This window comes from Cryptotermes secundus, unplaced genomic scaffold (genome assembly GCF_002891405.2).
Source record: "Cryptotermes secundus unplaced genomic scaffold, Csec_1.0 scaffold540, whole genome shotgun sequence".
NCBI classification, from domain to species: domain Eukaryota; kingdom Metazoa; phylum Arthropoda; class Insecta; order Blattodea; family Kalotermitidae; genus Cryptotermes; species Cryptotermes secundus.
Genome location: NW_019742447.1, coordinates 47,535 through 72,368, shown reverse-complemented (window position 1 = coordinate 72,368; position 24,834 = coordinate 47,535). Strand labels below are relative to the sequence as shown.

General features: G+C 39.5%; 1 long non-coding RNA gene across 1 annotated transcript in view; it reads left to right on the top strand.

The window, feature by feature from the left end:
* LOC111873201 overlaps positions 1-24,834 on the top strand; it is a 76,209-nt gene that overhangs the window by 32,080 nt on the left and 19,295 nt on the right. The gene's annotated exons all lie outside the window — the stretch shown is intronic.

The window sequence follows — 24,834 nt, the reverse complement described above, 5'->3', positions numbered from 1 at the left end:
GAGAGATGTGCCCACACATGAAAAGATCTGTACGCGAATGTTAAATATCAGATGTAAAAGTAAGTAAAAGTAAAGGTATCCTTGTAACGGGTCGTGGAGGCCCATAGGGTTGTGAGATGTTGAGGTTCCCACATTTTCTAGACAATCGGCTCATAGATGGCTGTAAGGTTGTCCGCCTTACACGCCGGCCGCCCTTTATCCCCAAGAATATTTCTGGTATTCATTTCTGTTAAGAGGTTGAGTCGACCCCAGGGCCATAGTGCGATTGGAAGGATTAGGTAAATTGAAAAATCCACCTCGACGGGATTCGATCCCGCTACCTTCCGGCTTGCAGCACAGTTCCTCAACCAACTACGCTATCGCGTGCCTCCAAATATGAATGAGAATCTGATAATTTGACCAAGAAAATAAAGATTTGCTGATTATACAGAATGCATTTACTTTAAGCAGCAGATTTGAGAAAATCTTGCACATGTTCTGTCTCTGGCCTGATTAGAGTGGAAGTAGGAACAAAAATATTGCTCTCTTCAGTGAAAGAGCATATGAAACTGTGAGTCCTTTTGTTTCTAGATTGCTGTTGAATTTACTCTTCCACGCAAATTCAATGACGAAGAACTGACCGCAGACAATTGTGCGAGATCTTTCATTGGAAGAGACCTCAATTTTTCTGTGCCACAATCTGAAGAGCTGATCACAGTGGCTGTGCGGTCTAAGGCATGAAATGTCTTTGCTCGCTCAAACACTGCGATCGTGGGTTCGAATCCCACTCAAGGCATGGATGTCTGCGTTTACTCTGTGTTTGTGTTAGGTAGCGACCTTGCGTCTGGCTGAAACCTCGTCAAGGATTCCTACCTACTCTCTCAGATTAAGGAACTGAAGTGAAAGGAGCGTTTCCGGATGTCCAATGCTCCAAGTGGGAGCAACAGGAATACAAGGTTCAGGAGGAGGAGGAAAAGAAGAAGAAGAAGAAGAAATGAACTTCACATATGTGAAAGATTATTTAAGAATATTACAGACAATTGTATTTGTAATGTCATATTAAATAAGCCTCAGAAGATAAGTGACTTGGGCGAAACAGATGTCAGTGTTAAAGAAGAAGCCGTGGAAAGCTATAACAGAAAAAATGTATCAATAAAGTTCTCAGTGTCACATTTACAGAGAAATGTGAGCAAGTTACCATTGTGAGAACCTCCAATGAGTAAGGTCGATTTCCACCATCTGCGGGCCTACTGAAGGGCAAAAATTTGCACTGGTGCATCATGTTTTCACCCACTCTCTCCCGGGGCGTGAAATTTGCACAATTCCTTCAGAAGGCATATGTAGCTCTGATTTGTTTCGAAAATGATTTAAATACAATTTTGTGGCAATAAGAGTTACTTGAATTTACAGAAAATTACAATGCAATCCTGCGAGTGACACCACAGCGACATGGAAACTCCTAGGCAGAAGCAGTTTGAGTCATTTCAAAACATCTTTAAAAGAAAACGACAATTGGGTCGAGTGCATTCATCAAAATAGAAAATTGACTTGAACACAACTGTGATGGAATGTGGAACAGGGTTGCTTAAATCGAATATTCCACGAATATTTTTCTAAAACCATAAGGACATAAAAATTATTCTCCAGACATCAAAATGCAGTTCCAGAACATTTATTCCCAATTTGTTTTAAGAGAGACAGACAAAGAAAGCGAGTGTGATATTTCGAAGCCACCAAACCAATTATTCTGCTTATCTCGAAAATGAATTCGCTTGTTGTTCGGTAGATTGCCGAATACCGAAAAGCATAATGGCGGTTTCGAGAAAATTAGCGTTTCGAGTTTTGGCCCTTATTGTGCGTGCTCTTATTTTCCTGACAATATGACCTATATAATTTTATTTAGGGAAGGGATATGAGCCCCATAACTTATTGAAAAGTGATCGTTGAGCGGTTTTCGAGGACACGTTTTTGTTTCAGTATCCTTGAGAACTTCTAATTTTGGAACAGGAATATTCAGATTCACCAGGCAACAGCCTGCGACATATGAACATTAGAAGACTCGTCCGCTTTCTTTTTTTGCTGCCTTCTTCATCCTAATTTCTTGCTTGGTTTTTTCGCCCTGAAGGTGGAGGCAACATATTCCTCCGAAAAGTCGGGTTGATTTAACTGACAACGCGGCGTTATATTCTATATAATAGAACAATTTATAACAACACAGATTGAAAATCAAATCCTACAAAATCCTTGTAATCGCGCAGGAACTAGCGGAGCGCATATCTAAACATACATACAAATACAGTAGAACTTGGTTATAACGTCATCAAGGGGACCTAAAAATAGTGTCGTTATAAACGAATGTCATTGTAACCGAAATGGGCACTTCCACAGTAGCCTTATGTTAGTCAAGTAGAAATCTACCAAAAAACCGAGTTAAAATGTTGCATTTTTTTAGTGAAATACGTAGTTAAGTACAGACTAACGTAACATTAACGTGGAATTAATATGGATTCTCCATATCGTTTGTACTGTAGAATTCACCAAACCAAATTCGCGGCATACATCAGCTTTTTTCCTTCCATTTTCTATTTCACGAATCACTTTAACTTTCTCTTCAATGCTTAAAACTTTCCTTTTCATTGCCATGTTTTCGCTACTGCACTTCTCTGGGTTTAGGCAGGAACACTATAGGGTAAGTAGACAATGTGAGGTCCTGTTAGACGAGATTCTAGGAAAGGAATGCAGTTAACAACCTGCCTCGTCCTCTTGCACTATTCACGCAGTCCCACCCCACACCCTTGTTTTCGCATAAAACCCACGCTCCTCTTGCAGCCCGCGGTCGTATTCTTCCAGGACAGTCACGTCAGCAAGTAGAGAAAGTGAGGGTGGGCAGACACATCGAACTTTCCCACGATATCAGAGAAATTCAGGAATGAAAATGACGTTACATACGAGGTTGATGCATTTGTGCATGTCGTACTAAGCAAGGTATAAAAACAGTTGCTTTATGAGGAATTAGTTCGTACCATTGAATATTTGACGCAATAGACAAGGTGTCGCAGAAACCGATGTTGCTATAACCAAGTTTTACTGTACGTACATGTGTACAGACAGAGAGACATAAACATGGGAGGTGGCTGAAAACAGGTGAATCCATCAAAGACTTCAGATCGATATTTTTATTCACGATTGCAGTACTTTTTCATATAGGTATGTGTATGATGGAGTAAAGAGAAAAAAGGAAAGAGGCCCTTGAAACGTCACATATGAATAATAATAATTCAATTCGTCCATGATATGTATGTACTGGCCGTCTTGTAGTGCACTCAATCTCTCATGTCACTTCACTACATGTTTCGGCATCACTGTGCCATCCTCAGGTGTGTTATTTACGTTAAGCTATTGCATTGCTCGCATTCATGTGTCGTTCATAAAATTATTTAAAATGTATATTCTTCATCAACTATAATAAAATTTGTATACACTAAAACTTGTTAAGATTTATCATCTTATACAACGCTCGCAGCCAAAAAGGAAGGACACATCACAAGACACAGTATACAAAAAATATAGGAAAAACGACTCCCATAGTGGAAGAATCATGCAATACGCGAGTTTGAATTAAGACGTATAAGATGATAAATCTTAGCGAGTTTTAGTGAATACAAATGTTATTATAGTTGATGAAGAATATACATTTTAAATAATTTTACAAACGACACATGAAGGTGAGCAGTGCAATAGTTTAACGTAAATAACACACCTGAGGATGGCACGGTGATGCCGAAACATGTAGTGAAGTGACATGTGAGATTGAGTGCACTACAAGACGGCCAATACATACATATCATGGACTATAATCAGTGCAACAGGACGCTAAAATACATTACCAATTCAATTCTTTATTATTTATGTGCCGAGTCAACAGCCTCAAGGCCAATTACAGACAGAGCACAGTGTAGATATAAGTAATTACAATATGGATAAACACAACGTAAAGTCAAAGACAAATTACAGGCAAGCACTAGAAGAAAACACAATAATGCAGACAAGTAAAGAAACAAACAAACAATAATGATAATTCAATTCAATTCAATTCAAAATAATTTCATAAACATAAATCAATAATGCATCCAAGTAAACAAACAAACAAACAAACAAATGATAATAATAGCAATAATAATAATTTCATTAACATAAGTCAAAGTGTTATTGAGAACTGAGAAATGAAAAGTATACATTTTCAGAGAGGTTAATAAATTATTCAGTTTAATTGTTATCTATTGCACATGCAAATAATAATACTAACATTTATTCTATAATTAATATTAATTAATATCAATGAGTTGAGTTTCGAGACGTCAGCCTGCCGGGATATGAGCTTGGGGGCGGAGGAATTGAATTCGGTCGAGTCATCGGAATTGGCAATTTCAGAATAATGGAAAAAGAGAATTAGGCTGTGAAAAGACGACTTCGTATGTGATCTGAAGCTACAGTGGGCCTGTTATAAATCCGTTGCCACGATACGACTAATGAAGACTGAGAATCCTAGTGCGTGTGTGACGGTGAACCGTAACGTGTATAGATCAGGGGTAGCGCTGTAAATGCCTATAGTTACGAGTTAAATATATAAGGTATCAGTCAATAAATCCAATCATCCAGTCCAGAATTAGTCATGCACAAAACCTTACACGTGCCAATAATAATAATAGTAGTGTTAACCCAGAGAATAGTGCGGATGACCGCGATAGGCACTTATATTAATATCCTGTTTTCTTGTTTTTGGAAAACTGAGGCAGTTTGAATCACACATAAAATTCTCAGAATCGGATTCAGGGCAGTGATTATATTTTCAATCTAAATGCGGTCTCATAACTTGAGAGGGTACGCACAGAATGGTACAAGTTAAATCTTTATTACGACAATGTACCAGGTGATACTTAATATTAAAACATTTCTCTGAACTTTTATACTTCGTGGCCACAGTTGTCTGCGAACTCATAATAACCACTAATAATACTATAATTGTAATGCTTTCATTTTAGGAGATATCATCACGCAGGCCTGCAACGTGAAGTTCCCCTTAAGACACAGTAAATGTCTATTTGTGTTACAGAAAAGTGAATTAGTAACAATCCAAGTGGCAGAATGTAACTGTCTCACGGTACTGGATACAAATAGGACAGCCTGGCACTGTGAATCGACCGTATGATTTCAGTGACACAGGTGTGGCGCATAATTCAGTGGGGAATGCATTCATGTCTCGATTGAAATGTTAATATTGCAATGATAATTACACATTTCCAAGACGTGTAGAGTGCTCTCACACTGAGATTATGCAATTTTATCATACCAACTTTAATGCATGTTACATTACACGTTGCTAAGAACTCTTGCATGAACACAAATGAAGACTTGAGAAATTATTGTGAAGCTTGCGTTCGTAGTTGGCATTCCGCATTTCTAACACACTACGTTCTGAAATCCATAAACTCATTAATTCTGTTTGGATTAAGGAAGAATTGCTTAATCGCTGGAAGGTGTCTAGTATTGTACAAATTCACAAAGATGGTGATAAAACTGACTGTAGCAATTATCGAGGGATAACAGTACTGTCAACTTCATACAAAATTTTATTCAATATTCTTCTCTCAAGTTTAATTCAATATAAAGATGAAATTATTGGGGATCATCAGTGTGGGTTTTGACGTAACATATTAATTACTGATCAGATCTTTTGCATTCGTCAGATACTGGAGGAAAAATGGGAGTACAATGAGACAGTACATCAGCTATTCATAGACTTCAAGAAAGCCTGTGATTCAGTTAGGAGGGAAGTACTGTACAGTATTCTGATAGAGTTAGGGGTACCCATGAAACTAGTTGGGCTGATTGAAATGTGTTTAAACGAAACGTATAGTGAAGCCCGTGTAGTTAAACATTTGTCCTATAATTTTCCTATCCAGAATGGTCTGAAACAAACAGATGCTTTATCGTCACTGATTTCAAATTTATTTTAGAATATGTCATTAGGAAGGTCCAGGAAACGCAGGTGGGACTGAAATTAAATGGGACACATCAGCTGTTGGTCTGCGCTGATAATGTAGATCTAGTGGGAAATAGCAAAGATTCCATAAAGTGAAAATGTAAACTTCAATTGACGCTAGTAATGAGCAAAATCATGACATGAAAATAGCTAACAGATGCTTTGAAAATGTAACAGCGTTAAATATTTCGAAACGACAGTAAAAAATCAAAATTTGATTCAAGAGGAAATAAAGAGAAGATTAAATTCGAATTAACTTTGCTACAATTCAGTCCAGATAATTTTGTCTATCCGTCTGCTGTCTAAAAATATGAAAATTATCATATACAAAACTATAATTTTGCCTGTGATTCTGCATGGGTGTCAAACTTTGTCTGTGATATTAAGGGAAGTTTGTTTGGGAACATATTTCTGAGGAGAATATTGTGACATGTGAGCTGTTTCTAGGAAACGAATGGACAAACATGTTGCCACGGAGTGATTGGTCCCTGAAAACCAACTATTTACGAAACACGGTTTCCACGGGTATGGTAACCGAATCGTTTTCTGTTTCGCAGTTATAAGAGGGCGTTCGTTCATGAATTCTGGAGTCAGGAACAGCGAGAGATTAGTCAGAGATTCGTCATAGAGATTCGTTAGACATAGTTATCAAATTGTACACCAATCAGCATATTGACTTATAGATTGTACAATCTGATTGTCAGTAAAGGAGAGAGAAAAAAAAGAGATTCATTAGGCAGACCTCGTTCAGGAGTTCAGTGTATGAGCATGTATGTATGTAATTGTAATGAAGTGCCAATAATCCCAATCACCAAATACAGAAACCATTATTATTCATCACCCCAGCCCCGTATACGCTACAATATCTGTGGACCGAAGGGAAATGAAGTGACAAGAGGCTGGAAGAAGACTCTCTAATGAGGAACTTCATAACTTGTACTCTTTGTCAAGTAAAACTAGAATGATAAAGTAAGGAAGGATAAGATGGACAGGGCATGTAGCTCGAATGGGGGAGAAAGCGAACTTATGAAGGAACCTGATGAGAAAGCCGTAAAAAAAGAGAACACTATGAAGATCAAGACGTAGGTGGGCAAATTATGTTAAAATGGATCTTGGAGAGATACGAGTAGGTTGGGGTGGTATGGGCTGGACTGCTCTGGTTCAGGATAGGGACCAGTGGAGGGCTCTTGTGAACACATTAATGAAATTTTGGGGTGCATAAATTTCTGGGAAGTTCTTGAATAGCTTCACGATTGGTGTCTTCTAATGAAGGGCTCAATTCTATGAAGATAGTTATATGATCTGGTATATGAAGCTACGACGAAAAGTTCTTATTGATTAGTAAAAAAACAAAAGTAAAGATATCCCTGTAACAGGCCGTGAAGGTCCATAGGTTTGTGAGACGTTGAGAGTACCACATTATCTAGACAATCGACTCAAAGATGGCGGTAAGGTTCTCAGCCTTACGCGCCGGCCGCGCTTTACTCCCCAGGAAAATTATTTAATTCCCGATACTCATTCTGTTAGAGGCTGAGTCAACCCCAGGGCCATAGCGCGGCTGGATGGATTAGGTCTATTGAAAAAATCCAATGACCTCATCGGGACTTGAACCCGTGACCTCTTATTGATTACGTGCGTAAATAAAATAAAAGACCCCAAGTGTGAAGATTCATATATGGCTGAATTTAAGTAACTTAGATCTTCAAATTCTTCACCGTGTATATTCTTAGTTACGCCGATTAATCAAGATCTCAAACATAATAATATTACCAATTATTTTGTCTCGTTGTGAGGTTTGTCCTCTAATACCAAGAAAGATAATAAAAATTATGTTTTGTAACAAAATGCTCAAGGAGATATTTTGACCTAAGAAGGATAAAGTGTATGAGGGATCGTGTAGATTACACATGATTCGCTTAGTGGGTGATGGAGTCCAGCTGGGTCCACTCCGCACGGCGACCACTGATTGGTCTATTGTAGCCTACCCCGGGTGATTATGATGATGGAGAATTTGGTAAAATGAAGATTGGCAGGGAAACCGAAGTACTCGGAGAAACCCGCCCCAGCGCCACTTTGTTCACCACAAATTCCCCTTGACCAGACCCGGGATCGAACCCGGACCGCCGCGGTGGGAAGCCAGAGACTAACCGCTTAAGCTATGGCGCGGCCTTTACATATGATGATTTTCGTGACAGAACACAACAGTGAAAGTATGATACAGAAATAATTTGGACGTCTAGCTGGGATAATTGAGGCGATGAAGATTTAAGGATTTTTGATGAGAAACCTCTTTGGAAGCCTTCACTTGGGTGACTGAGAATTACTTGGAGGGTTACGTGAAGAATAATCTTAGTGGGACAGTATACAAGGGTAAGAGGTGGAGATAGTTGGTTCATGATCATATCAAATGAAAGTCAGTATTATCAGCGGTACTGGATCTTCGGCTTCTCCTTCCACAGTGTTAAGTAGTGTCCTGTCATATCACTCCTGGATCAAGTTGGAGACTCGATCCGTCCAAAATTGCGAAAGGGTGACGCTAAGCACCGCAATGCTCTTTAATACGAGTAATTATTAATGTAAAATAGGTTCGATTAAGCTCAATTTTGATCACTTAACGAGATTTAAATATACAATTGAAACGTGATAGTGTGAGGGTTTAGTGTCTAAATTAATATCGCATTGCTTAAAATTAAAATCAGCTTTAACTAATAATAAGTTATAGATGTTTTTTTGTTCCTTTTTCGATCACAATCTTATACGCAAAGTGCAGAGACTCCAAATAGCGCGTTCGCATGACTAAGACGGTTTACAGAGAAAGTACGAACTGGGATATTCCAGCCTCATTTATTTTAATGATGACACTAACGAGGCTGACTATACGTCACAACTTTTTAAGTGTACTCCTATTGGAGTACGTTAGTTGTGGTTCCATATAGGCTACTACTGACAATAGATGATTCCTTACGTAACAGTGACGTAGGCTGGACATTCTCTGTAGCCTGAGATATCTTCATTGAAACTGCGTTTTGGTTTTGACTGTACTTCCTTATTCAGGTCAGTAATTGCCAATTTAGTGCCAAATATTTACATTTGTTTATTCGATATTAATGGTAGTAACAAATAAAAAAGAACATCAACTGAAAGTAGAATACGTTCAAAAAGTGACCGATCCCATTCAGTTTAAAATTGTTCATCTATCTGCCACCTTACTAATACATAAGGCTTAAAATATAAACTGATTACTGTTGTTTTATTGTTGCTTTGCGTGGGCTCTAAGAAAAGAATGAAGTTCTGAGGAAAATATATAAGATAGAAGTAACCGAGGATAGAGAAAATTATTCCCGGAGCTTCGTATTTTGTACTTTTCGCAAAATATTATTAATATGATGAAATTAAGTCTGATGGGCTGAGCCGGCCATGTAATACGTAGAACTGGATGAAGATATACAGAATGTCCCAGGGGTGTGGTGCCATACTTCAGGAGCGTACTGATGGTTCCCTGTGGAATAACTTTGAAATAGGAAACCATGTCCGCAAAAGTAAAATAGCAGCGCTAGGGCGACATTTAAAATCATTTCGTTTAAACTTGGCGCCTCAATGTCGAACTGCATTGCACACAGGAACAGCCATCCACCAGCACTCGTGCCATTGCCAAGATTGTGGAGACATCAGAATCAAGTGTTTTGAGGATCCTGCACGACCATCAGCTTTATCCGTATCATCCAACGCGAGTACAGGACGTAGGTCCACCTGACTTCGCACCACGAGTTCAATTTTGTCAGTGGATACTGAACCAGTGCTTACATCAGCCCAACTTCCTGAATCGCGTGTTATTGACGAAGCGCAGTTTGCAAGGGATGGCTGGTTCAACTGTCGAAACAACCACGTTCGGGCTGACGAAAACCCCAAAGTTACTGTACTTGGTTACCACCAGGCGAAATTTTCTGTCAATGTCTGGGCGGCCATCCTGGCGTTCACTTGATTGGGCCTTTCCTTCTACCACCGCGACTGAATGGGCCCTTTTGCAAGGTGTTCCTGGAACGTATCCTTCCGACTTTGCTAGAAGACGTGCCACTGATTGTGCGGAGGCAAATGTGGATACAGCATGACGGAGCGCCAGCACACTTCAGCATTGTATCTCGAGACTACTAATATGGACCTGATAGACATCCAAGGACCTCTTCGTATCTCTCGACTTTGATGTCTGTGAATTTAGGGTTTTGGTACCTTATATCATAGAGAGGGCGTCGTGTACAACCAGTGAATGCACCTGAAGTTTAGCCGCTTTCTGTCATGCTGTGTTTGTAGTTGTCCTTGTAGAGAAGCCAGTCTTCATAAAGATTAGCTCTGTAGTTTTTGCAGGGTAGAATGATGAAATCCTAGTGGGATGTCAGATGTTGGTGATAAATTAGTCAGTTCCGCACAGCGTTACCTTCAGATCATGCAACATTGCTTTCAAACCCCTCTTGCTATTAGAACATTTCAAAGGATCTCTGTCAGTCTTCTAGCTATCATGTCGGATCTTCATTATTAGTGTATCACTGAGAAGCTACGAAGATTTAATGCTTGTAATCATGAGATATTTTGACGTGTTTTACCACTTTAAAAATCATTGGTCAATAGGTTGAAATTAAAATTATCAACAGACACGATTTCTTGTGATGTTCTGTTCTTATGAATTTAAAGAACTTTCTGCCTCTAAGAGGCGGTGTATGATCATGAAACAACATTCTCATTTGATATGTTGGGTTTTTGGTCTTTATCCATCGTCCTGGTTTTTAAGATAACAAATAAAAACCAGGACGATGAATAAAGTCCAAAAACCCAACATATCAGTGTGTTATACACCATCGTCAGAATCCTATAGTAACTACTAACATTCTCATTTATTCCACACCTGTTGCATTATCTGTGTGAGAGTTTTGTTGTCTATCTAGAAATACATTTATTGGGGTGTATTGACACGGGGTGCCTGAGTACTATGGCCGCAAATGTGTCTATTTACTGACCCGGGATAATAATTGAGAGAATGGACAAATACTGCCATGAAAATCTGCAGGGGAAACAAAAGTACTGGCAGAAAATCTACGGTTCACCAGTGCCACTTTGCGAACCACAAATCCCACATGAACTGTTCTGTGTTTGAATTCGGACTTCCGCGGTGAGAATTTCGAGACTAATAATCTGAGCTATTGCGTGAAGATATATATATTGTGTGTGTGTGTGTACATAGGAGAGTTCAATTGCGAACATGTGCTGATGAAACTTAATTTCTATTCTAAGAAATATATTTATAGTCATATACATATATGCAGAAGTTCAATGGAAATAAATCCATTGGATTATTAAATTACCAAGGAGGTGGAGACTGTGTTTTATATATATATATATAAACAAGAGAATTACTTCAGTTTCTATTATAATAATTGGCAATTACGCAACAAATTTTGAAGCAGTTGAACTTTAATGATAATTATCTACATAATTTGTAACAACATAAATAAGGGCTTGGATTTTTGATAGCTGTAAGTTACCCATAAGTTTGGATATGACCATAGCAAAATCACATGTGGCACAGGAAGAATTTATTCGTGATATCGTAGAACACAGGATGTTCGACAGAAAGGACAAGGGTCATGGATCCGGGGAGGGAAAGGGAGAGAGTGGAGGTGAGAATCCAGTGACTGAGGCTCTTCATGCAATTACTCACCATCTGAACCTCAGAGACAGACCCGCATAAATCCAATTTGAGCAGTATCAAATGAAACCTCTTTCGCACCCCTCGCAATTGCCAGCACGCGTCTCTGGCGCCATTACAGTTCAGTATGCACTGTTCAGTTTAGACCGGAGGGAGTTTCAGTCCCAACATTTTGTTTGATAAACTACGCTCATTAAATATAGAACTCATATTTAGTGTTTAATAGAAGTCGATATTTCTACGACAATTTACGAAATTTTATTTCACCATATCACCCAGGATAGAAAGACTTTGATATATATACGAAAAAAGTGTCAAATTTACTTAAATTGCAGATAATAATTTTAGCCTTTCGTGCCGGTCCGCTTCTACAAGGCACCATAACCAAACCCAGGATCATCATAGACGAACACCTCCTGACGGAAAACATACGTTTAGGGGAAGATTATTAGAACACAGTGCAACTATGGTTTTGGTATAGGTCCCTATGTCTGACACGTTTCACCAGAGCGTCCAAACATTCAGTGTGTATATGTGTTTGTGTATGCATATGACGTTGTGGATTTTGTGGATGTGTGGATGAACGGGATGAAGGGTGTACCTATGTGGAGAATAATGCTAAAATGTGTAGTAAAAAACAGGGGTTTTAGGTGTACAACGATTTCGACTGCAGCTTGGAATGATTGTATGGCGGCTTTTGTGAAAAACATTAAAGAAATTTCGATTTCCTTAAAAAAGGTCGGGCAAAATGTTGATCACCTGAACAGCTTAGAACGTTTTCGTGACATAACCTGAAGCAGAGATGGCCGTTAATTGAGTAGCTAGGTTTACAAGCAAATCGGATATAACTGATGTAAGGGATCATATTATTCTCCTACCAAGTATGTAACGGGTGCTGTTTTCTCGGGGGTAAAACACCATGGACATTAATCTGACCACTCGTGTCCGTCTGGTGCCGGAGTTAAAAATGGTGGAGCTATACATCAACTCCCTCCATTCGTCTTCGTGGAATTCTGCTTAATTAATTAAGCAGAAGAATATCTTTGAAAGATCATGGTAGATATAAAATGTTCTACAAATTCGCCATGAGGAAAAAGGAAAACAAAATTACCATTTAACGCAGTCTCTTCTGTGATATGTTCGAATCCGTTTTAAGAATTTTAGAAATTCCATTCTGTATATAATGAACATAGATACGTAGCATACGAATACAGTAATGTAGCCTAGAGTACTCTCAAGTTCATTTTTGTGAGAAATTTGTCTCAGAGAAACAAGAATTTTGATGTATAAGGTGCGTTTGCTGTGGCGGTACTTGGGCGAGTCTAACTGTGAATAGAGAACAGATTTTGGCTGCCTTGAAGTTGTGCAAGGGTACTACAGTTGCAGAGAAAGGTACAGAGTCGGCAAAGTACAAGAACGATTGACCTTCTGTTCCAGATCATCCAGTCATGGGAATCTCTGTCCGAAAAGGGTAAGAATGTGGGAAAAAAAGTTGTGAAGGAAGGCCAGGTGAGCTCAACACGCGGCCATGTTTGACATAGTTACAGGTTGCTTTTTGTTTCNAGTCATGGGAATCTCTGTCCGAAAAGGGTAAGAATGTGGGAAAAAAGTTGTGAAGGAAGGCCAGGTGAGCTCAACATAGTTACAGGTTGCTTTTGGTTTTAAGTTGCCTTGTGATGTTGTCCCTATCATCTCATACAATTTGTGCATGTATTTTAGATATCGACCAGGGATGGCCAAAGTAAGGCTCAGATGTTATAATTCAGAGTCATATAATGAGTACTAAATTCTGGAATGTGACGTCGTGTAGTCCTTAGACATTCCAGAACGTCGGCAGACGTTTACCAGACGACACGTCAATCACATATCAGGAGATGCTACTCTTCAAAATCACCGATGTGAGGACCTCAGATCTCGCAGAGCAATAATTTGAAGTACTTACATATAATTGTGTACATGCTGGAGTTGGTTCCTTCTACATAGATTCTGCCACAGTGAAGAACAGTGCTTTTTACTTAAAAATAATTTCGAAAAAGCTGGAAGTGTCTCCAAACAGTCTGGAAGAAACTCGAATTATCCCCAACGAATTTAGAAGAAACTGGGAATGACTCCAACCAATCGCGTCTTCACTGGATGAAAATTAAAATCATGTCCGAAAACTCATGACTTAAAATATTTGAATGAGATTTAATTACTAACTGAATACAAGGAAAGAGCTGTGATTTCATAATTAGTTTAGTTAGTAGTACTGGAAGTAACAAAACTCAAATAAATTTAAGATTCATATTAACACAGTTCCGCGTCATAATATACGCTAATTATTATGAGAAGAATTTCGAACATTTTCAGCATTCCTTCGAGACCCCAGGCACCACGAGAAAACCTTCTCTTAAAAATGTGCTCTGTGCTCTGACAATCTGCAGTTTCTTAGGCTAATACCGACTTTTCGGAGTAAAGTGCTGCCTCCATATTCAAGGCCGAAGGTGAAGGTAATATGTTCTTCCCACAGAATTTTACAGCATTAAACTAGAATACCATTAACTTCAAATCGCCGTCGCCATAATCTCAAAGCCTATGTCTCCCCTTCTTCTGCATTATTTTCCTCATATTTTGCTTTGTTCTTATTCCTCACAGTTGCCCTTTTCCTTAGCTTTATCTTTTTCTCATTGTGCTTCTTTTACTCAGCTGTCTTCTTTCTCTCCTCCATCCACTCTTCTACTCTTCTTCTTCAACCTTCACATTCCTTCTCCTCCTACACCTCATTTCCTCTTGTTCTTTATTCTTCTCTTCTTCCTTTTCCTTCTCTTCTCCTCCTTCTGTTTGTACTTCATCTTTTCTTCCTCCGCAACTTCCCCTTATCTGTTCTTCTCTTCTGCGACGCTCTGAACCGCACAATTGCGAACTCCATTCTGAAATGGTTACGTTACCTAGTTCTGACTGCACGGAAACCGCCTCATATTGTGCAGAGGGGACTAACGAATGCAGATTTGTTATCAATTGCATGAGTCTGCTTAACTTGAGTTTATTAACATGAATTTTTAGTTTTAAACTCATTTCCTCCGTATTGAAATCGCGTATGCGGCCTTAAAATAAGCTACCGTTATTGACACAGCATGTGTTAGTACTTACCTAAGAAGCAATACAACGTTACAATCAACATATACATGAAGTGCAGGTTAATCTGAGTTCTAAGCTGTTCAGTATCCTCTATCGTCTTTAATTGTTACAGATTACTTACTTTAATTACAACCAAAGCAAGGCAGTTAAATCCTTAAGATTGTAAGACATGTAATATTTCAAATTAGGTTACTTCTCTCAGAACATAATCTCTTCACTGGAAAGAGCAGTAATATTACTTGGGGAAAATCCCTTTTTATTCGGAGAATCATACGAAACCCTTAAATACAATCTGCGGATAAGATGCAGTTTTGCTGAACGTTACACAAGCCTGTACATAGAGTACCAACAGTCCGTAAAGGGCTAATTACAAGTATAGTTGTGTGCCCATTTGAGATTAATATACACTGACATTTGACACTCCACTCAATGCAGTATAATTTTCTTGAATTGCAGGATCTCGATGTATTTTCTACTATCCAGCTGAGGCTGACTCCTTTCGAGACCCATTTATTTGAACATGTGACAAACCACTAGGGCCAATTTAATTTTTTTTCCAAAGCTATATAGTACGGATAAGAGCCGGGACTGACTGACTACAGGCTGGACGACCAATGGGTTTGATATCCAGTCCTGGTGGAGGCAAAGATTTTCACTTCTCCATGTCCAGGATGGCTCTGGGGCCCATCCAGCCTCCTATCCAATGGGTACCGGGGGTAAAGCGGCCGGTCCTTGGAACTGACCACTCACCTCCAGCTAGTGTCAAGGTCAAGAAAACGTGGCTCTATTCATTCACTCACCCATACGTCTTCATGGTGTAGGGACAACTTTACTTTTTTATAGTATGGATACTGATGAAGTCGTTAAATAATCACCTACAAATATTTGAATTCATTCTCCTGTTTGTGAATTCGACATTTATCCTGAACGTAGTGTCTAGAAATGTCTATCTGAAACTGACAGAGGATTTTAGAAATTCAAATTATATCTCCACTATTTAGAACAAATGTACAACTTTGTCTCGACAGCTACTGTTGTTTGGTTTAGATCAGTGTCTGCAATTTTTCTTTTTATGCAAAATATTTCGGCCTCAAGGAATAATGGCAGACTTCCTTGCCACACCTCAAAAAAACGAAGGCCGCAGAAGTAACACAGCATAGAACGCGTAAAAATGCGCAAGGTTTATAGATTTACACAGGAGAGAAACGAAGGAAGTGAATTGTGTATGAATCAGAGAACTGTTTAATTTTTTTGGAGTAAATTCTCCGAATATTTTGAAAATGAATAAGAGCTGGAACTTGACGTTCAATATTCCGAAATTTAATTCGCCGATTTTGTAACTTTTACAGAGATTTAATTTATCGTCATTCGAATTTGATGTGGTGAATTTTCCCAGTCCTACTCAAACATGCACGGCGGCACATGAACCACAGAGTCACTTCAGGTGGCCATGTTAGCAAGATGAGAATGTGTCATGAGTCACGGCCGAATCTTAGACGATATTTACTTTTATGCAAAATATACGTGTATTTCAGCAAGTTATGTAATTGGCACGCTCTGTGATTATGGGCAGAGTGCAACAGTACGCACGTAGGCCCATAAGGCGCATGACAGTCTTGCAGTGAATGACATCTAAACATATGCGTCTTTGGGTAAATGTAACGATCACTCTGATTTATATGGCTTGTTACTGTAGAATGGATGTTGTGGAATGAGGGCAGGTTATCACATTCTGCTCTTGACATCAGCACGGTACCTACGCTCTGAAAACGTGACTTGTTTGTACCATATGTTCTTGTTTGTTTATTTGTTTGTTAACAACGCTGTTAAGGTCAAGACCATGTAGCGTCGATGATAGGATGATTAATTAATGTGGAGCAGGTGCTGGAATGAGAATTGAGAGGAAAACCGAAATGCTTGGAGAAAACCTGCTCCATTTTGTCCGCCATAAATTCCACAAGACTTCCAGTGTTTTCAAATTTCAATTTCACGCTATGATATTCTTATTATAATAGATCAGGTTTATCCTCATGTGACTACTGTTCTTCAATTTTCACGGACTGGGCATTATTTCCTCATATGCCTTAGACTTTTAAATCTCTAAATTAATTAGACAAGGCAACGTTCCGTTGAGAGAAACCTCTACTTCGTATGAGAGGAGCGATATAGGACAACACAACGAATGCTAGCTGACTTTACATCGAGAGATATCCTTAAGTAGAGATTCAGACGCTTGTAGTTTGGAAATGATAATGTATAATTACATTACTTTCCAATAACACAGTTGATTCGTACTCTGTCCACATTTGGATCTGTCCTTTGCGTTTTGGCTGCCCGCTTCTTAGGTCATCTTGCACATCTTGCCCTTCCTTGCCCCGCCTGTGCCATTGAAATCACTCGATTTCTTCATAGCGTACTCACCATAAGCAACTGTAATAGGCTAACTTTTCACTGGCACTTTTACCAATGTTCGCTCAAAATTCGATGTTTATCCCACTGCTCCAGATTCTTGTCACTCATTTCCCCGCCAATAGCACACCACGGGCACGTACTGTTTCCTCTGCCGCTTGGGAACGAACAACAGGACGACATTAAGAGTCCTGTTCGTCAAGCAAAGGAACCACGACGCGGTGGACACTCAACTTCCTTTAAAGAGAAGCGGTGTGAAGAACACGAACCAAACTGCTATCAGATTTTAACAAAGTTTCTTAAACCACACTTGTAAATAAAGTAATTATAATAACATAAATATTTTAATAAATTCAGGCACTTAGCTGTATTTGTTAAAGGCTACGATTTTATATTCATGACATTTAATGATATTGTATGTATGTATGTATGAACTGATAACGACCAATGACTTTTATCATAATAGTTTCTGCATGTATTGATATATCCTTCTGAAGATGGACGCTCCGACCGAAACATGTAAGGATGAAAGATTAAAAATGAAATAACATTTATCAGTCACACTGGACGAAGTTGACAAACTTTTATACTATGGCTAGTGTGACGGACCAGGACGAACCAAATCAGATTCACATGGAGAAAATAGTGTATAATTTTAAACAAAAAGCCACATTGCGTTCTGTGGTTTTATGATGTCTCATACTTGATCCTGTCACGTGTTACTTAACGTGTCTCCTAAAACGAGATTTTAAGATCTGAACTTTGTGGTATGTGTACCAGTTTATCTTTACTTATGGACGAACGGTATCAAGGCATGGCAGAGTGTACATTTTTTTTTCCTGTGGCGCTACAGCCCCAATTTGGGCCTAGGCCTACCTCCATGAAACTCTCCGTTTCACTTCGGTTTACTAGATCTTACACATATGGTAGGACTCCTTGGGCGAGTGATCAGCTCGTCGCAAGGCCTCTACCTGTAGACAAACACAGAAAAACGCACACGAACATCCATGCCCTGAGTGGGATTCGAACCCACGATCCCGGCTTCCGAGCGAGCGAAGACAGTACATGCCTTAGACCGCTCGGCTACCGTGACCGGCGAGTGTACATTTTACTGAAGGATAACAGCCACACACGAAACGTCTTGTACATAATTCTTAATATATATTAGCTGCTCCACCGTGTGCGCTTCATACATAACACAAACTAGACGGGTTGAATAATGCCTCTTGCATGCAGTTTTTTTACGTTAGATGAAAACCCGCTTCAGGATAATTTATTTCTCATATCACATTTTTATATTAAATTCTCATTGCACGCAGCGAACATGTGATAAATAAATCGTACATAGAGCAACATATCCCAAGAAGCCCGTTGCATGATATAGAAATGTGTTCACACTATGCGTTCTTTGAAATGTTGTGAGGCTAATTGATATAAATTAAACGTTTTAGTTGCTTATTGTATTTCTGAGTTTTATGAGGACGTAGATCACTGAAAATAATTACAGTGGTCTCATTGCTACAAACACAAGGTGCGTAGAAAAGCATTACCCTACAATGCAGGCAGTTTTAAAGCTGCTTCCATTTCCAGGGTTAAAGTGAGTTTCATGGGACATGAATGTTATGTACCAAAAACAAGGAGTACCTTTGAAAGAAGGACCCGAAGATGACAACTGTGAAGAAAGGTCCTTGGTAGAGACGTTTTCAATGTACGATCTGGAAATTTTTACACTGCTTGGGTTATTAAACCTGCATTTTACAGACAATATAAAGACGACTGTCCTTTTTTCACTAAGCTGCTGATGTCATAATAGGTAAATACATTTTATTCTATAATAAACAAATAAAAGGGAGCCGGGATGGCGTAGTCAGTACAGAGACCGACTATGGGCTGGACGGCCGATGGATCGGAGTTCGAGACCCAGTAAAGTTAAGAATTTTCTCTTGTCCACGTCGTCCAGACCGGCTCTGGGGCCCACCCAATCTCCTATCCAAAGGTAACGGTGGCTCTTTCCCCATGGGTAAAGCGGTCGGGAAGTGAATTTGACCATTCATCTCCAGCTAGTACCGAGGCCAAGAAAGTGTGGATTTATATATCCACTCCCTCATACGCCTTCATAGCGTAGTGCTTAATTAGTTAAGCACAGGGACAAGTTTATCATACGCAAAAAAAAGTTTTTAAAGAGAAATATTCTGGGAGAGTAATGACTGTTGTCTATAATCATAAAGACTTTTATATGAAAAGTGAAAGAACGAAACAATGTAGATCCGATTTTTCCTCAGTTGTTCTGAATGATCGAAACGTCACGCAATGCATTACAAAAGTCTTTATAAATAGTTTCAGATTTGCTCAGGGAACCGAAAGACAGGTATGTGTGACGTCAGTTGTCGCTCATAAATTTTACAAATTCAAAAACAGCGGCTCCGGTCTAGAAAACCGAACCTAACGGCCGTGGGGATTCATTGCGCTGACCACGCGACATCTTCTATCCGCTAAAGTTGACACTAACTTCGCCGACAAGCGGCAGTCGCTCGATCGGTATAGTTCGCTTGCGGACTAACGCTAAGGAGTTTAGTTTCTTTAGTGAATTGTCCTTAACTTATATCAGTTTGTCTGTGGACAGTCAAAGGGCGAGGAAGTCTTTCCACAAACTTATCTCTTGTTTACTGTCAAATATTGCATACAATCACGTTCCTACTTACCGTACTTGTCTGCTTTGTGCTTGAATATCCGGACTATCTTACGCAGGATGAATCGACGATATTTCGTTTAATGAGTTGTTTCCGTGACACGCAAAATGCATTGGAGTGTACAACCTTTAGATCACCCTGTATAATTTACTGTCACTGCAGCCGTAATATTAAGCGTTTCAGTGACATAATACACTTTCACTATGACATGAGAAATGCCCACATTACTAAGTGTAGCAGCTGGGATTGTAGCATGACGCAGCGGAATACAGTTACGTTATGTTTTGTTTGGTCACACACCTCTTTGTCCTCCCATTAAAGTTCTTCTGCCTTACAGATTAAATCATATTGTGCAGTTTATGTTCTGCTTAATATCGCTGTTCAGTAACTCGGAATTAGAGCGCCGAATGGTTCACTGATATTGAACAGTGAAATGGAAGGGATTTGGAAGAAATGTTGCTGGCCTACTCGTTAAGATGCTGTTACAGAATTTGTCTGGCGAGACTGAAGAAGACAACGAAGTACTTAAGTCAGGATGATCGGTTCTCAGACGAAATTCGAACTAGCATCTTCCGAATACAATTCAGAAGTAGCACTGCTTTAGCCAAATAATTCAGTGCATTTTAAAATATTCTGTTTAAATATATTTTTATGTGTACAATAAATATAATCGTACCAATGTGAGTCGTTAGGGTGAAATGTAATCACTGCTTTACGTTAAGTCAGTTGCTTATTTTCTTAAAATATAGTCCATTAGGTGAAGGTAAAGTCGTCCCTTTTCTTGATTAATTTAAGACTACTGCATGAATGCGTATGGGGGAGTGGATGTAGAGATCCATAATTTCTTGACCTCGGCACTCGTTGGAGGTGAGTGGTTACATTCAAGCCCCGGCCGATTTATTCCCTGGGAAAGACCCTCAAGTAGCCATTAGATAGAAGGCTCGGTGGGCCCAAGAGCCGGTCTGGAAGACGGACAAGAGAAAATTTGTCACCCTACCGGAAATGGTCCTTGGTTGTATACGAAGACATCAAGGCCTACAAAGAGCACAATAGAAACATCCTTAAGTGCTTCAGACTTTAGTTAAATATTTTTACACAAAATATAATTTTGGACTCTCCATTTTGATATGTAGTGTGATAAGCTTTGGAGAAATAGACTTATACCTGCACTAGATAAACATCAAACATATTCCGGTAAAAAGAATGAACCATATAGGGAACATATGTGTAAACCCTATTGAAGTAGACTTATAGTTTTCATTTTTATTTTCATTTGTCCAAGATTATGGTTACATAAATATTAGCTGACTCCTCGGATCCGGTTTCAGCATTACGTAAACTGTAAGTAGGCTTTCAACAGATGAAGTGAATGTCAGCGATTCGAAACGTTAACCAGGTTGTGAGCAGACATTTTGGTGAAGACTTTCCGCATGCTAATCATCTCTGACACTGAAATTGAGAATGATACAGTCAGTAGACTAACAAAACTTTATGCTTTTACTATAAATTTTGCATTTTCCTTTGAAGTGCTACTAGTGTACGTCCGTAAATTGGTATTGTGATGCTCCATAATTTAGAATTAAATAAAAAAAGCAACTTACTATGCCATATTTTGGGTATGTCATAGTATTTAATATTCGTAAACATTAATGACATAATAACCTCACGAAATCTAATGATGAGTCCATTCAATGAACTGAGTGATTCTCATGTTCAAAGGAGTAAACTTAGTTGTATTACAATCGTCTCTACGTTTTGAAAGACTGACACTCAGAATCCCCTTATTCATTGAGAGGGAACGAATAAGACTTAACTTTTGATAAAAGAGAGTTGTCTGTGTCTTTTTTTTTTAATGCTAGTGGGGTGGGACTAAGTCCCCTATACTGCGGCCACTTCTGGCCTATTGTACCTGCCCCAGATGATAGGTGAGGGTGATTGTGGAGCAGTTGGTGGAATGAAGATTGGAAGGGGAAACCGAAGTACTCGGAGAAAACCTGTCCCAGCGCCACTTTTTCAACCACAAATCCCACTTGACCAGACCCGGGATCGAACCCGGGCCGCCGCAGTGGGAAGCCAGCGACTACCGCTTGAGCTATGGCGCGGCCCTTGTGTGTGTCTTTGTTCAACGATAGGAATGTTTAGGCTTATAGAGATAAAGCAACTGGAGTATGGAGGTATTTTTCTAATAAGAAACTTTATAATCTATACTGCTCATAATCATCATCATCTGCAAAGCAGCTTTCTTCGAGCCGTAGGCTTCCTTAGAAGATTCTGCAAGATATGTAGAAATTAGACCACCCGGTTTTCACTTCTTTGGATTTCGCAAAAATAAACTTTTGACAGAGCAAGGTCTTCAGCTTTACGTCCGCTCCCCCAGGCTGGACGATCAGGTCCTTGCGTTTATGTTCCCCCGTGACAGGGCAGTCCATTTATACCCCCAGACTCCTGATTTCATTTTCGTTTTCTTCTACCACTCACAAGGGTACCGTGGAGGCATTCTAAGCCGCCTCCCCACGGGAATTCTGTTGCTCATCAGAGTCGACTCTCTAGGTCAAGTTTAGGATTGGCAGATGGGAGCAGATACATGGCACGCGTGGTAAGGATGAGAAATATTTGCCGGAAACTTTGACTGAAAGAGATATATTGGGAAACCTGAATGCAAGTGGGAGGTTGCACGTAAAATGGACCCCGGAAATGGAATAAAGTTATGGGCATAAATTGGATTAAACTGGCTGAGTTCAGGGTCCGGAAATTGGCTGTGGTGAACATGGTAATGGAGATTCGGGTTCCTAACACGTGTGGGTAATTTCCTGATAAGTTTTTTCTTTGGTCTCTGCTCTGTGACACAGTTGACCCACAAATAAGTCAGGAGTCGAAATGTATAGTGACATTGCGTTCAGAGTGCACATGTGTTTGAAGTTGTAGATCAATTATCTTTCGAAGACTCAATAAAATTCCATTATTGAACACCAATAGTAATGTAACTGAACCCAAACCATACTTCATTTTCTGATCTGTATGTAATAAAGTAAAAGTAAAGTGAAGGTATCCCTGTAACAGGCCGTGGAGGCCCATAGGGTTGTGAGACGTTGAACGTCCCGNTATTCCTGGTACTCGTTTCTGTTAGAGGCTGAGTCGACCCCAGGGCCGTAGTGCGACTGGAAATATTAGGTAAATTGAAAAAATTCCACCTCTTAGGGATTCGATTCCGCGACTTTCCGGCTTGTAGTATAGTGCCTCAAACAACTACGCTACCGCGTCCCCCTAATCTGTAATTAATACAAAGTTATATGAGTCTCGTAGAATAATTCGCGGCTACTGTTGTGCCACATTAAACATTCAAATGTAATTCGAACTGAACCGGGAAATGCGAGTATGATCGTTGGGTAAGAAGTCCGCAGTAAATGTATGGAACTCATACACAGCAAATCCAGATGTGTCCATAAGAATTACTTGTCATTATGACACGAAAGTTTTGCCGATTGCAGATTACATAAAATCTTGAAAGGGACAACATTTTGCTTGTTTCGTAGCAAGATGGTGTAGCATAAACGAAACCAATAAGGAAATTTGTACATGGTAAATGAATTACTTTAAGTTGCATCCGTATAAACGGTTATGCGTGAAGACATTTACGAGTAAATTGAATTACCTGCAGTTACAGAACTCTTAAAGAGCCTGGTTGNATGAAAAGAGGAACAAGGAGAATAAACAGGAAGAACAAGAAAAAAAAAAGAAAATTATGTGACTGAGTCTTCTAGCATTTTGTACAGTGACGTAACTTTCGTTGCATACTCACATTTAGTCTTTAGAAATTTCCCGAACAAAAGTTGCGGTCGAATGGATACCATTTCGTACGGTTCCGCGTTCAAATTTCGGTCCGGAGGCCGGATGTTCTTGTTGAGGCTTTTTGTGTTTTTCCTCAGTCCCTCCAGGTAACTGCCTTGATAATACCTCAGGTCAGTCCACTTCAGCTCCCTTCCACACAATCTCGAAATTATTATTAATTAATAATAGCCATATTATTGGATGTTATATAATCTGCATTACCGAAAGCATCGTTAAAATAACCAGGAATAAGAATCTGCGACTGAGTTTCGATTCAATTTTAATTGGTGCGATTCATTATCTCTCCCTTTTTTAAATAGCTGAAAGTTAAATCGTTAAATTTGGCAGAAAGTATTGGCCTGAATAACAATGCTTGCGTCATGCTCATGTACTGTTAAAATTTACCTGACGAAATTCAATCTGACCTTATATAAGGAGCAGTAACGCAGTTGTGTAGTTGACTTCCAGTAGGCTGTATGGAAGGGGGTGACTGACGCTGTTAAGGAACATTCTCATAATAAAACTCTTCTACGAAATGTACTGGCCGATCATCGTGCCCGTAAGCACGAGGTACCTTCTCCCATTCAAATGCTTGGGTCGGGGTTTCAAATCCCACTTGCTACATGTCTGCATTGTTTTTTTTTGTTGTCTCCTGTAGGTAGCGGTGTTATGACGGGCTGATCCCCCGTCTGAGGAACCTATTTAACAATCGTTGTAAGAATATTAAGACAGAGTTTTGGCACAAAAGTCAATACGTGGACCGTGAGAAGATGGAGACTTAATGTTTCCAGATTCGTAATAGCGATATTGGAACTAAATTAAAAATCCTCGTTTTCTTTTATGTCCCAGTAAAGCGGCCTCCGTAGTCTAGGGCTAACGTTCCCACCTCATGACTCAAGGTACGCGGGTTCAAACCCGGCGGAGGTAGTGGAATTTTTAAGGGGGAAAAAATTCAAGGAACAAGTCCTCCGGGAGGGACTTCTAGCCGTGGGTCCCGTGTCGTAGATTTACGGCACGTAAAAGATCCTCATGTCCCTAGGAGACCTCTGAGCAAAATTAGGCAAAAAGTT